Genomic DNA, 15356 nt, shown 5'->3' on the forward strand with positions numbered 1-15356 from the left:
GCACAGGAGGGATTTGAACCTCAACCTTTGAAGCTCAGGACTTCTGACCCCTTCGCTCATGCTAGCTGTGCTCCAGAAGCAGGGAAGCACTTGTGGTTCTGGTAGACGTTCTCCTTTCCAGCTCTCTCTCCTTGCTGGCTCTCTCATTGGCTCCATTTCTCCTGAGTGAGAGGCCCCGTACAGCAGCTGTGCAACCCAGATGCCTCCTCCAGTTCTCCCCTCACCTCACTCACTGGGACTCTTAGCTGCCTGATTCCACAGCTGCCTGGACTCCTGAAGGTCTCAGCTCAGTTCCTTCCTTCTGAACTCTGAATTTATTGCATAATGCCTGGCACACAGAAGGGATTCAATGGGCTTGTGGAAGGGAATGAGATCTTTCCGCTGCTCTGGTTGCATAGTGTGAGGCAGGGTTTTGCCGTGGTGGTAGTATTATTACGCTTCATGAGTTTTCCTAGGACTTCAGGTATATTTTTTTCATGTACAAATACTGTGAAATTTCAAGTGACCTTTTAATGAGCAAGTGATGACATTGGGCTATATTGGTTTCTAGCTTTCACTTCCTCTCTTTTCTCTTTCCTTTGTTGATTTCCTTCCTTCCTTCCTTCCTTCCCTCCCTGCCTCTTTCTTTCTTTCTTTCTTTCTTCCTTCCTTTCTTTCTTTTTTCTTTCTTTCCTAGCTGAAATCCATAACCTACATTAGCTTAGCCCATGACGAATTCTGAGTATCAGCAGAAGAGATTTCAGTAGCTCCAGTCATTAGGAATCTCTGTCTTCAGGCTAGATATTGATCAGCTGGAGTTGGGAGGGAAGAGCGGATGCTGATTGAGGTTCCTGGCTATGTACCTTTCCCTGTCTTATTGACTACAAATGTGTTGTGCATGGCAAACTCCGAGGAGTCAAGAACTGGATATTTACTGTGTATTATTTAAAGCTATATGTTCAACTAGTAAGCCTCTTAAAAATAATAATGCAACCTAAAAAATTGGAAGGTGAAAAGCAGATGTGGAAGAGTAGGAAAAGGGTGTCAGGTTAGAGCTCGTTCATTGTAGCAAGCTATACTTGTTATTTGAAGTTGATAAAGCCAGAAATACAGGGGCAAACATTGGTTAGTTCAATGGTATTGAAGACCTAAAAGCAGAGCTACTTAAGAATGATTCTTTTAGTTTACTGACACATACCTATCTACAATCCTAGCCCTTGGGAAGTTGGGGCAGGAGGATTGCTATGAGTTCCAGACTAGTGAGAAAATATCTCAAAAAAGATTGTTTTTCCTCCTGGGGATAAAGAACAGAATGTTGGAAAGGAATCATCAGCTTCAGGGATAGACCATCTTACTTCAATTTGTGAACGATGTGTCCTCTTTGATTTTTCTGGCTCTTTATTTTAATGCGCTGTTGCTAGCCTGCTTTAGAAAGTGATACATATATTTCCACACTCCTACCTGATGCTTTTCCAGAAAGTGGAGGTTGGGAATCGTGTGCTATGTTGTTGTAGAATATACCAGGCCTCGAATTCCTAACTAAGCTGCTTTTAGGAGGCTGTGATAGCCTAACGTCTTGGAAGCCAGCACAGTCTACCAGAAGGAGCCCTTTCCTCCACAGACCCCTTGGAAGTCCGCCTTGGTCATGCTAAAGGAGGCCAGCATTCTGCTGGCTCAGAGTTACCTTCTCTTACGAGAGGACTTGGGAGACAGACCTGGCTACTCCTGCCTGGCCAGAGGTGGCAGGAGGGCGCTTTGAGACTCTAGACCTTTAAAATTAGATCTCCAAACTCTTAGTCTTTCTCACACTGTGCCTGATTCTCTCCTGTGAGTTCTATTATCCTCGCGCTAGGGACCCCTGAAGCTGTCTGTGACTATTTAAGTGGATACATTTACTCCTCAAATGTTCTGTGGGCAAGTCCCTCCATCCAGGTCTCCCAGTGAGGGTTTAGGAGCCTGCCTTAGGATATTTTGCTTGCGGGTACTAAAAGGAGGGTTCTGGAACGGATTCTGGCATTCATCATCTCTCTGGTGAGTGGTCTGGAAAGTTCACGTCATTAGTCCTGGCTGCCAAAGCTGAACTGCACCCGGGCATTGATGACTCACTCCAAAGCCTATGCAATCCATTGCCGTCACTACTCTGTGACTTCTGCCAAACGAATGGTGGGCAGTTCTGGTAAGAACCATATTTCCGATTGCAGCTGACTGTGCATCACATGTTGATAATTTGCCTAATCTTGCCTGTTGTCTGAAGAGGTGCCATCTCCACGAGTTTGATTATGGCTTTCTCCTCCCACACCTTCTCCACAGGCCTCAGTCCAGTCTTACCCGTGGCGATATCATTATACTCCAGTCTCATAATTGCATTTAATTCCAGTGTGACTCAGCAGTCTCCCAGAAGGCTTTGTAAATTACTCACCAGAATATTAAGGACTGTCTATATAAAGTGAATGAATCATAACATATTAGATTACCAGAGACCCTGAGATCACCCTCCCTTCCCCTAGATGGACAATGGAGGCATAAATGAAGTTTCCCTGCTTCCTAAAAATATTAACAGCAAAAAGGGCTCTGTCAGTAGAAATGGATATAAAATGTGCAGGACATCCAGAAATACGCAAGCACCAAGGACCTGGAAGTCTTCCGGGGACAATGAAAAAGTCATTGCTAATTCTGAGGAGTATTTTAGGCTCCTCACCCCCATACTGTTAGCAGCTGGCCTTTGTCTCCACTGAGGGTGAGTTACAGAGGCAAAATTATTCTCAATCAGAGCTTCTGGAATTGAATTTATGTATGAAACAAGAAGTATTTCATTCTAGTGCTTGCAGCTCAGAGGAGTGAGTGGCAGGCAAGAGCCAAATTCTGTTTCCCCAGAGGACTCTAAGGCTGGGTGGTACCTGTGTGGGAGCTTTGGGTCTCTGGGTGGGAAGCAGTCTTGATTTTCTGTAATTGCTGTGGGAGCCTGTGAGCTGTGGGACTCTGCAGCTCTAGCTGCCTGCTGTGTGTGTGGGATCAGGTCCTACATGGGGCACACAGTTCTCAGTATCACATTGTATGTTCGTGTGCGAGATCACAAGGACTGCCACTGAGAAATAAGAACAGAAATTTCTTGAAATTCCAAGCAGGAGATAGCTGATTTTCACACATCATTCTTGAGAGACCAGAGCGTGTAAGAATCACTGAGCTAGGAAAGAGCGCCTTTGTCAGGGTGGTTCCGTCTTTGCAGGATGTTTGGACTGTTTGTCTGATCCTAAAAGCTCAGCAAGTCATATCCTTTGAAAGTCCCTGTTGCGCTTGTTTTTAGGCATTTGGGGGAATGCACTCCTCCACTGAGTGGTGATAAGCATTGAGCAGCAGTGCCAAGGAGCAATTTTAACTCTCTGGGCTCACTGGCTGGGGCTTTGGCTGAGTTAATGGCTTTTGTTCAGGCCAAGTTCTGTCATGGGGTGGAAGTGAGACAGTCTCTACTGACCCCTTGGAAGAAGCGACACTAAAATGCTTCCTGGAGCTGTGACTCCCCGCTGAGACTATTGACCTCCCTCCTGCTCTTGCCCCGCCCTCACCTTCCTCTGTGGTCCTAAATAAAGGGAGAGAGCCCACTCCTGGACTCTTTGCTGACAGGGCACTGCGCCCTTTCCTCAAGATATATTTAGTGTATTCTAATCTAGAGAAAGACCAACTCCCTGACTGGTAAAGTTCGAAATAGTTAGAGAAGAAAACCCCTTCTCTGGAGTTTGTGTAACTGTCAAAGTGATAAGGAACGGAAAGGCTGCTTCAGGTCAGACTTCTCTGAACCTTTGAAGTGTGTTGTGTTTGGATATACTAGAGCATCCCCACGGCATGCTAAAGTGAGTGTGGCCATGTCTGCCTTCAGCTATATTGTTCACTACGAATTGCTGTAAGAAGCAAGGACCTGGATGGATGACCTCAGACACCTAAACGACAGCGTGCAGTGATGATGGGATTGTTCAGCACACTCACACTCTCATCCACCTCCCCTGCGCTGCAGGAAATGCCTACTTTTGTCTTTGCATATACAGCTCGGAAATGACTTTTTGAGTATTAACAGCAACACAAGACTTTTTATGTCCTATTTTAGCTGCTTGGGAGCCAACCATATAGAAAGCATCGTTTCCTTGCCATGTTTTAAAAGCTCTTAAGGTGTCCCAAGTCTCCTTTTTCCTTTTTTTGGGGGGATGGGACTTTAACTTATTGAAGCATCATTTTTGAGCTTCCTAAACAGTGTCTTGAAAATGGATTTCACTCCTCCGTTCTCCACAGAGTGAAAGTTCTCTGAAGGCCAGGGGTTTTTCGTATTAGGTCTTTGTCAATATTGCTCTTATAGCTACAGATCCAAGCTCATTGTCTCAGACAGAAGGAGAAACTGTAAAAATCTTTGCTATTCTGAATTGCATAAAAAAAAAAAACAACAACCCAGAATCACTGTATGAGCCATCGTAGGCCCTGGATAAACCACACGCTTGATTACGAAGAAGCCGAGACCAAGTTTTAGTTGCTAACTCATTTTTGCTAGTTTTTGAGGAAATCCCAGACACTCAGCAAGCGAGAATCCTTCAGCCAGGTGTCCTGGCTCATCAGACAATGCAAAAACGCATGTCAGCTGCCAGTTGCCAGATGCCAGCTGCTTGGCAGAAGGAGAAGACCTGAATCCTGGGAGATGGAGCCAGAGTCCTCAGACTACTCTTTAGAGAGATGGGAATCGGCCCCATCCTTCATGCAGACGGACTGTGCTCAGAGAGCTTAGTAGGTGCGATCTACATTGCTCTCCCTCTGGGGCCTCCTGTCCAAGGTGTGGCTAAGAGGCTGGGGTTTACGTCACTCCTGCCTGATAAATCTTGCATGAACCACAATATTTCTGTAGTGTAATGGGAATGGGATGAGAAAAAGTGAATACTTTATAGTTTCAGACAGAAGAGGGAGTGCAAGTACCAATAAGTCGATGCAGTAAGAGAAAGACTACACTGAGCAAATATTAAAACCAGACAAGCATTTTGTAGGAATTTCAGATCAGGAAGAAGATTTGTGTGTTTTGGGATGACACTCATTAAAACAGTGAATTCCTCTCATCAAATGAAGCCTTGTAGCAAGAAGATGTGGTCACAGAGTGAGGAGATACCAGCCTAGGCCAGAAGTATTGCAGAGTCCCTGGGGTATGTCACTCAGGCTTCTACTCTGCATCTCTACAGACCATTGAGCCAGTTCCCAACTTCTCTCATTTCTGGGTTAATCCCGCAAGGCCGACAGCAGAGAGGCACTAATGTGGTCTACAGTAGACAAACATGCTTTTCATTCTGTTTGCGGGGAGGAAAAGTTTTCCTTTGTCCTTTTAGGGTCTTGTCTTCTTAAGATCTTCAGCTGAGCCAGACAAATGAACTCAAGAGAGGACAGATTAAGAAGAAAAGACATTTTGAATTAAATTTTAAATGCATGAGGATTCTGCAAAAAGAGAGAGAGAGGAAGGAAGGAAGGAAAACGAGAGGGAAAGAAAGACGGAGGAAGAGAGGGCAGGAAGACCTAAAGAAGTATTTAGACTTAGGGGCCCAACCATTTTAACAACAGGTGATAAACTGCAGAAGAATTGCCAAGTGAAGGAAAGAGGATGGGCAGTAACCTGTAGGAAGGTAATTATGGGGAATTAGTGGTAGACCAGTTAGCTATTCCATGAGTTCTGTTTACGCAGATTCACTGAACACTCCTGGCTGTCGATAAGCACCACCTTCTTCCTGGTATGGGAGGTGAAATGACTCTTCACAAAGAGAGTTAGGTCTTTTTTTGATGTCAACAGGGGAAGGCAATGAGCTCTTCCCATGCTTGCTTGCACTCAAAATAATTCTTACATCAAAGTAATATATTTTGGAGTGGCATATTCTGAGTTTCACTTTGAATATCTCTTACTTCATAAAGAAGAAACCACATAGACAACAAGTCTATCTGGAGAAATATCTGGAATGCTAAGGTAATATATTCTGAGAACCAAAGAGGCCTAGTAAGGGAGTCAGTGACGTGGGTGCTATGGGTAATTAGGGCTTCTTGGCCTCCCTAGTACAGGAAATCACTTGAGCATAGATAAAGCAGAAATGTCCTTCAAATTCTGCACTTCCTGATTCTAAGCTTAGCCCAGAACTGAAATGAAGAAAGAGGGCCACTTGATAAAGCCACTCCTTGAGGAAAGTCTTGAAAAAGAAGGGGAATTGACCCACCAGGACCACGTCCACCTCTCACGAGAAACTGGGAGGAGAGTTCTGTGTAGTGTGGAGTGGAAGTGGACTTTCCCCTGTAGAACTGGGAATTTTTTCCCACAATTTTATACATAGAAGGTTTCTTTTCAGTATAACTTAGAGCAGAGATTTCATCCAGGGTTTTATTTTTCAATGCATTATGGTGCCAAGAACTGAGCAGACTGTTCTGATGCCCGTTGCAGACTTCTAGGATTAATCAGTGGAGACCGGAAGGAAAGTGGGATCGACATCTCATTTTACGGAACATTTTGTGTGATAGAAACGGAAAAGATCACTGAAAAAAAAATATAAAAAACAAACATAAAAATAAACACATAAAATATAAAACAGACTGCCAGTTACCATAAAGTGACATTTGCCTCTTGAGAAAAACATTAGGGAGCTCTGAAGATGCAGGCTTAATAGATAGCTGGAGAAAAGCACACTGGAATTCTGGGAAAAAATGGTGTGTTCAGGAATGTTTCCAAGTCTTAACACAACATACTGTGATTACTCAAGCCTTTTCTGAATGGTGAGCCTATTCATCAGTGAATCAATGTATCTTTTATTTCATTGACTAGTCTGGGGTAATTGTGTCCAATATATCTGTTCTTTAAAAAAAGCTGACCTCTGATTCAGGGTAGGGCCTGTTCACTAGGCAGGCTTATCCTTCAGGAGAGAAAGGAAGTGAGCAGCTGTCCCAGGACTCCTTTCTCTGTCCCTGCTTGAGTTCCTGCCATACCGTCCTCTCAGTGACAGACACTGACTGGGAGGGATTTTGATCTTCTATGTACCCTGGCACGGCCTGTTAGATATTCATTTCTTTAGCTGAGAATTTATTTACCCCACTTCCATACCAACTTTAATTTCCTATCTGATGTTTAACTACACATAGTTTTCCTGGGTTAGATAATCACATACATACCTGAGAGCACCTGTGTTGCTTGCTAAGAACACTGTCTTTTCTTTATTTTCCTTGAAGTCCTCTGTAGGCTAGGTCCCCAAATTGCTCTGTTTCTGGGTCAGGATTTACCTTAATTATGGCAGCACGAGGTCTTAAAGTGTAAATTCTGCAACAGCCACTGTCGACTGAGCATGGAAGTGAAGTGCATATCTCAATAGATTTGGCTGTGCCACCGTACCCGAATTCTGCTTGATCTTCAGATAACTTTGTACTTAAATGCTTCCTCTGCTTATACCATGCACGGGGAATATTAACACCGAGGGGCTGTCGGGCAGTGGTAGCCATCTCGGAATTTCTTTACGAAGGTTTGGATAGCACCCAAACCACAGGCAAGTAACTAATAAAATCCAATGAAGAAAATAGACCCCTGGGCTGAGGACGTATGTACGTTGGTAAAAGTGCTTGCCTAGTGTGCAGGAACCACGGGATTCAATCTTAGCACCCCATCAACCAGGTGTGATAGTGCACACACGTCATTCAGGCACTGAGAGCTGGAGGCAGGGACACCAAACGTTCACCATCATCCTTAGTTGCGTTGTGAGTTCCGGGCCTGCAGGAGCACGTGAGACCTCAACTCAAAAACAGAAGAAAAACCAACAAAACACGGGAAACTACTAGCCCTAGCCCGACGTCTCCTCCTTGAGAAAGACCTTCATGAACTCTGTTTAAAAAACGCTCAGGGAGCAGGGGTCTAAGCTCTCACCTTCATCTGCATTCACAGCTTTTTTTGCATTCTGAGACTTTTTTTTTTTTTTGTTACACTGACTGGTCATATCTACTCACCAAGTTTGAGAAAGTAAGAGCTGCTTATTATTTTAAGAACACGATTAAACTCTCTCTGTAGGCCCAGTGGAGGACCTGTGGCCATAACTGTCTTCCATGAGGTGTGTTAGCTGGCAGGTGGTACACCTTGACCGGGATGAAGAAATACCTGAGGCCCTGTGGATGCTGGGATACAGGAGGCCCTGTGGCTTCAGGGATACAGGAGGCCTTGTGGATGCTGGGATACAGGAGGCCCTGTGGCTTCAGGGATACAGGAGGCCTTGTGGATGCTGGGATACAGGAGGCCCTGTGGCTTCATGGATACAGGAGGCCCTGTGGCTTCAGGGATACAGGAGGCCTTGTGGATGCTGGTATACAGGAGGCCCTGTGGATGCAGGGATACAGGAGGCCCTGTGGCTTCATGGATACAGGAGGCCCTGTGGCTTCAGGGATACAGGAGGCCTTGTGGATGCTGGGATACAGGAGGCCCTGTGGCTTCAGGGATACAGGAGGCCCTGTGGCTTCAGGGATACAGGAGGCCCTGTGGCTTCATGGATACAGGAAGCCCTGTGGCTTCAGGGATACAGGAGGCCTTGTGGATGCTGGGATACAGGAGGCCCTGTGGATGCAGGGATACAGGAGGCCCTGTAGATGTAGGGATACACGAGGCCTGGGTTACCTGTTGGTTTTTGACAACTTTGCATAAATTAGAGGCACCTGGGAAGAATGAACCTCAACTGAGGAAAAACTTAGATCAGGTAGGCGTGCCTGTGGGGTATTTTCTTCTTTTAAAAATATATTTTTTTGTAATGGGTCTAATTTTATCTGCATGCATGTCTGTGCACTATGTGTATACACATAAGTCAAAAGAGGCCACTGGGGCCGGGCAGTGGTGGCACACGCTTTTAATCCGAGTACTCAGGAGGCAGAGGCAGGCAGATCTCTGTGAGTTTGAGGCCAGCCTGGTCTACAAGAGCAAGTTTCCTGACAGGGTCTAAAGCTACAGAGAAACCTGGTTTCAAAAAACTAAAGAAAAAGAAAAAGAAAAAAAAAGAGGGCACTGGATTTCCTGAAACTGTGAAACAGCCTGTGAGCTGTGACTCAAACAGGGGACCTCTGGAAGAGCAACCAGTGCTCTTAACTGCTGAGCCATCTCTCCAGCCCCTGTAGGTTATAGACTGGTAATTAAGAAGTGGTTGGACCCCTGTGGGTGCTGTCACCCCTGAGAAGACAGGCCTGGACTGTATATGAAAAGCAACCAAGGAAGCCAATGAATTGCTCTCCTCATGGTTCCTGCCTCTGCTCCTGCTTGATTTTGTACCCGGACCTCCCTCAGGCATGACTGGGACCTGTGAGCCAAACAAGCCTTTTCCTTCCTAGGTTTCTTCCAACATAGATCTCTTTCCCTCCTCTTCCTTCTTTTCCTCTTAACCTTTGCTCTCCCATCTCTCGGTGTGTTTTCCCCCCAGTAGCTTTATCAGTGTGCAGATCTGAGGAGTTTTAAAATATTTGCATCACGGAATGTCCTCCACCCTCCTCTGCGCCCTGCCTGCCCTAAGGTATTTCTCAGCTAGGGTCGGAACAGCCTGTTCTTGCAGCTCAGCTCTCGGACTTCCAGTTCTGTGTTCCTGAACTCGTGTCACGATAAGATGGGTGTTAAGATTACGGACTTGTTTCGGGTTACCATGTGGCGACGCCACGTGAGCGAGGGTGACAGCTAATGTTTCCTGGCACTTCTTCCTAGCGTGGCCTTTCTGCAACCTGTGGTCCTTGAAATGTCTGAGCGGTTTTGTTCTAGTTGGGTGGCAGGCAATGGGAATGTGAATAGGGGACGCCCCTCTGACAGCCATTGTAAATTGGGCCAGAGATCAGAAACAGAGGGAAAGACAGGTCCCGTGTGGCTGGCTGGTGTCCTGGCCTTCACCTTGCACATAACTCACCCTGAAAGGCCCTTCTTGGAACAAAGACTGTCAAGACAGCTGGGAAGGCAGGCGCTTCCTGGTCTCTGGCAAATGTCTCCACAGGGTTCCGCAGAAGGCACTGTAGGGTGCTTTTCCTTGTTACCTGGGCTGCAAAACACAGGTTGCTGCCAGTGTAGGGCTTGAAAAGTCTCTAGTCATCTGTAGTTTGTCCCTTGGCCGACCAAGGGGAGGGGAAGCAGGCGAAATCTAGCCAGATATACTTGTAGACATTGACCTAATCCCTATGGTTCTTGGCCCCTTGGCTTACGGCTTTGGCAGTCAGCAGACAGCGCAGATTTCATCAGGATGAAATGTCTTCACTACAGAAGCGTCTTGACCAGGAAGGGGCAGGTCATATCTTAGACGACAAAGAGTCTCAGGAGCTGAAGTTTAAATTCCCCTCTAATCCTGAATTGTATAGTTTCATCTAAACCAAGTCCACAAATTCCAGTTAATAGTGCTGGGTTGTTTACTAGTTGTAAGGCCTGCGTGAAGGTTTTCAAGCCTTGGACTGAGGGTTAGGACAGGTGCGCTGGGCACAGGTGCCCTGGGCCCGGATCCATCTCCAACTGTCTTTGCAGCACTCCCCTGGCTAGGACTGGGCCAGAGCATGGAGAGGGACGGACTTGCCCACTAATGTGTACCTCTCTCCCTGGAAGCTTCTCTGGTTCTGAGCAGCCCCTTTGCTTTTGAAGACTGGAGGGGAGCGAGGTAGGGCTATATTCTGACCAGCGCTCTGTGAAAGTGGTTTCAGGGCGGCTGTGTGGCAGTGGAGTGCGTGGCTTTGTAGAAGACAGTGCCTTCGATTCTGGGGTTTTAGCAAGATTTCAGGATAAAGGGAGGCGATTTGGTTTTGTCACTCTCATGGTCTACACGCATGCATAGTGCTGCTTAAGCTTCCAAGGAAACATTCCCTGTTTGGGCATTTGAAAATTTAAACAATTGGTAATTGATTTTTGAGAATCTCTCTTTTAACTAGGTTGTAGAAGACAAAAGTATCAAAACAGTCTTTTTCTGAGGCTCGTGGGGGGCCTAGTACACTATTTTCTGAATATGTGGTCCATGCACATCTTCAAACAGTCTCTATCTTCTACTCCCTTCCTCCCTCCCTCTCTCCCTCCTTCCCTCTCTCCATACCTCTGCATTTCTTTCTGAAGCAAGGTTGGCTCAAGCTTGTGGCAGCCATCCTCTGGCTAGGGACTCTGAGCTCACCACAGTGCAGCGTTGAGAAAAGGCCCATTGTTATGATAACAGGCATGGATCGCTACACTCAGTTTGCCTTGTTCTCTGAAATACCACTTTGCTGTTCACAAGCATTTCTGAGGAGAAAATACCAAAGGTGTAAGAAAGCCAAGGTAGAAAGGAAGGCAGGGAGAAAAGAAGGGAGGAAGGAAGAGAGGGAGGAAGGGAGGAAGGGAGGAAGGGAGGGAGGACAAAAGCGAGAAGGCCGTCGGACACATTGCCTATTCAGTGACAAAGGGGGTCCTGAGGACAGTGAGGGGTAAACTAGGCTGTCATATTCTCGAGCTTCAGCCTTGAACTTAATGCAGAGTGAGTTCACTGTGCCTGAAATTTCCCAGTGAGATCCTATTGCAAGTCCTTGTCTCGGGTGAGCAGGTTGCTGCTCTCTTGATTACTGCCTGGGAGACTTGAGATGGCCCAGAGGACTCCTTGCAAGAATTTCAATTCAATTTTGTTTCCCAAGGCTCTCTGTCACCAAGAGATGTGATTGTCCTTCAACATCAGTCAAGTGACTGTGAAGAGTGACCCAGACTTGACATCTAACCGGGAGCCTGTTCTGCCTGGTCCTTGGGTCCTAAACTTTGCTTTGAGTCTGAGCCCCAGGAAGATGGATGTTTAGCCCTTGGTGGTTTCTCAGCGAGTGAACCAGATCATTAGTTCAGAAGTCAAATATGAGTCAAGTGGTGAAGGAGCAAAATGACACAGCAGCAAACACAGAACAACTGTACAACCCCATTAGAACCCAAAGAAATGGACACTTCAAAAATGAGCACATGGCTTTAATCTGTCAGAATGATGGGATCGTTTTCTTTTTATGGAAATACCCAATTACTAAGAAATCACTCATAGACTTCTGCTAGTGCTTAACCAGTACAAAATTCTCAATGCATGCTTTTCAATCTACATGCAAACATTCTGAAATTAAACATCTTTAATGTGCCTAGGTATTTAGCGGGATGCTCCTAACCATAGTCTCAATAAAGCATGACTGAAAGCCATGCATAAATCATCTATACATCAGGCTGAAAATTGTGGCTCATCTATAAATAAAATGTTCATCAGAAATTAAGATGGCTATTATCAATTATTTCCATCTGTGTTTCTTGGAATTTCAAGAGTCTCATGTGATGATCTGGGGAAGGCTGGGGAGAAGATGGCTAAGTCTCTCTCCAGCCAGGACAGCAGGGCAGAACGATGTGGGTTCTATCTAAGAGCACTGGCAAAACAAAACAATAGCGGACAATGAGGAATACTGAGAATTCAAGAACAATTGCAGTGGGTTTTTGATCCTACTGCACGTACTGGCTTTGTGGGAGCCTAGGCAGTTTGAATGCTCACCTTACGAGACCTGGATAGAGGTGGGCAGTCCTTGGGCTTCCCACAGGTCAGGGAACCCTGATTGCTCTTCGAGCAGATAAGGGGGGGGGACTTGATCGGGGGAGGGGGAGGGAAATGGGAAGCGGTTGTGGGGACGAGGCAGAAATCCTTAATAAATAAATAAATTTAAACAAAACAAAACAAAAAAAAAACAAAACAAGTATGTTAGCATGAGAGACGGTATCAGTGACAAAATGTGAAGAAAGGAAAGCGCATTAATAAGGCTGAGAGACACACTACATGACTCTTCTCCGTGCACGGTGTTTTTCTTCCTTCTCCATCAGTTCTTCTTTTCGCAAGCATTTTTCATCACCTTGCAGAGCAAATATGAAAAAGGGTGACAAAGGGAGCACAAGGCCGTGTGTGATGTTTTCACGCCCCTGGGGAGTTAGCCCAAGCCTTGTACAAACACAAGCACCCTACCCTCCAGTCACATGCCCTGCCCAGACTGAAAGACTTGAAAGCTGGGGAGCAGCCTTGTTTGACAGAGTAAAATGCCTCTTTTATTTGCTTCTTTGTTTGATCTTGCAAATCAATTAAGCTTTAAGCAGAACCGGGGACGTGGCTCAGCAGCAGAGCGCTTGGTTAACACACACAAGGCCCTATTCCACCCTCTGTTGAAGAAGAGCGTTTTCAGGTGTGTGTGGCTTTTGTTTACGCTGCATTCGTTTAACTCTGCGAAACTGTGTTACTGTGCCTGTCTGAAACACCTGACAGTCTAACAAAGAGCAAATGGCCAATAGCAAGGAAGGAGAAAGGATAGGCTGGGCTGGCAGGCAGAGAGGATAAATAGAAAGAGATATGAGGGAAAGGAGGAGCAAGATAGGACAAGGAAAGGAGAAGGTCAGGGACCAGCCAAAGAGCCACTCAGCCACAGAGTAAGAGGGAAAGTAAAAGATATACAGAAGTAAGAAAAAGATTAAAGCCCAGAAGCAAAAGGTAATTGGGATAATTTAAGTTTAGAAAAGCTGGCAAGACACAAGCCAATCTAAGGATGGGCATTTATAAGTAATAATAAGCCTCAGCGTGTGTGATTTATTTGTTTGCTGGGTGCTGCCCCAAAAGAATAAATAGTAAAAAGAGCAAAACCAACCAACAACAACTCCCCTCTCCCAAACTGTTTTCTCATTCCTTTGCAACACATAGCATTAGCTAACAACTCCGAATAACAAACCTGCTTCATGTGCTACCATGATGATCTATGGCAGGATGGGGGAGAGGCCCAAATGTAGAGACTTTTGTATGGGTCTTATGGAAATCAGACATGGCGATTGGTCAAGACTTGAATGATACTAAAGATTTCCATCTATGGAGAACAGAGGGTTACAAAAGATCTACCTAGGTAGGTGGTAGACTCTTTAAAAGCTAGTCTCAGGTCTGCTTGAAACTTCATATAGATTGGTGCTACCTGGTATTGGGAAAACTTCCCAAAATGCAAAATTATTTAAAAGTCTTTGCTAAGGGTTGGTTGTGAAACCCAAGGTATAAGTATTGAAGACTTGTTGGACATAATAACAGTGTTCAGAAGTGTGGCTTTAGGGAAGGAATTGGATCAGAAGGCTTCTGCTTCATCAATGGGTTGATCTACCAGAACCCTTGTGGTTCAAACTCTGCTTCATCCATGCAGGAATGTTGACAACCCCTCAAGTCCTGCAGCTCTTGTCTGGCAACTTTTACTGTTGTGCATCCATGATGCCTTGTTCTTGTCAAGTCCAGAGAGAAGGTTCCATGATTCTACACAAACTTCCCTTCTCCCTTCCTGCTATGACATTTCAAGGCTTGCTCCCTTTTCCACAATGACCCTTGAGCCATCAAGGGGACAGGGACTAGATGTCTCATTTAGGACTGAGAATTTAACATTCACTTTTTCTGAACTCTTGACCAGTCATGAGTCTCGGCAGTAACTACTGCCTGATGCAAAAGTAAAGTAAAGCAAGCAAAGAAGACAAACAAAAAAGCAAAAAACCCTCATGAATAACAAAGTCTCCTGCTCCAACCATAGCTGAAAAAAAGAACCAATCTGTGTGCATCAGAATAAATATTTAGAAGGCAGGTCAATGGATATAAAATATCAACTTATCAAAACAGTAGTAATAGCTTTTCCAATATGGTTTAAAATCTTCCCAGCCACAGACTTTTGAGCAGGTTCATTATACCAAGCTTGAATTACCCCGTTATGTAGGCTTCAATTAGAAAGTGGTTGTCGACTCCCATAACAGTACACCACTAACACACTGGTGAGCTCAACTTGGTGAGCAAGTTGGTAGAGTAGCATGCAAGGCCCATAGCTGAGTAAGACTTAGGGAGGACAATTCTCCCCCAGAAGCCTGCATGGTACCTCTGGCATTATGAAAGCTAGCCAACTGGAAAGACGTTTCTGGTTCAATTCCAGCTTGGTATTTTGTGTCCTGCAAATGAAGTCTAAGGCGTCTTCAGCAACAGGGTCTTACCATTAGATCCACTGAGCAACCAATGTCGGTGCCATCATTGTTTTGGGAGTCTCAGGCCTTCCTGACTAACAAGTTAATAGAAAGGTATGCTATCCCTGGCTCTGGAATTTTCCTTTTATAGCCAATAATGTCTGGAACCAGATTTATCCACTCACATAGGGTGCCTCTTTCAAATTATTTTTTCCTTCATACATTTGATTTTTTAAATTATTTTTAGATTATGAAGTAACATGTTTCCCTATGGCATTTTCAAATATTTTTTTCTTTGTATGAACCTCTTTCTTCCTGAAAGGGACCTTCCCAAGACCAGTTCTCAGCAAAAGGAGATTTATTTGACCCAGAGACACAAAGGGCAGGGAATAAGAGACAAAGACAGGAGACA

Source organism: Microtus oregoni, unplaced genomic scaffold (assembly GCF_018167655.1).
Source record: "Microtus oregoni isolate MIOR12 unplaced genomic scaffold, Mior012 000006F_ref0000085, whole genome shotgun sequence".
Lineage (NCBI taxonomy): Eukaryota > Metazoa > Chordata > Mammalia > Rodentia > Cricetidae > Microtus > Microtus oregoni.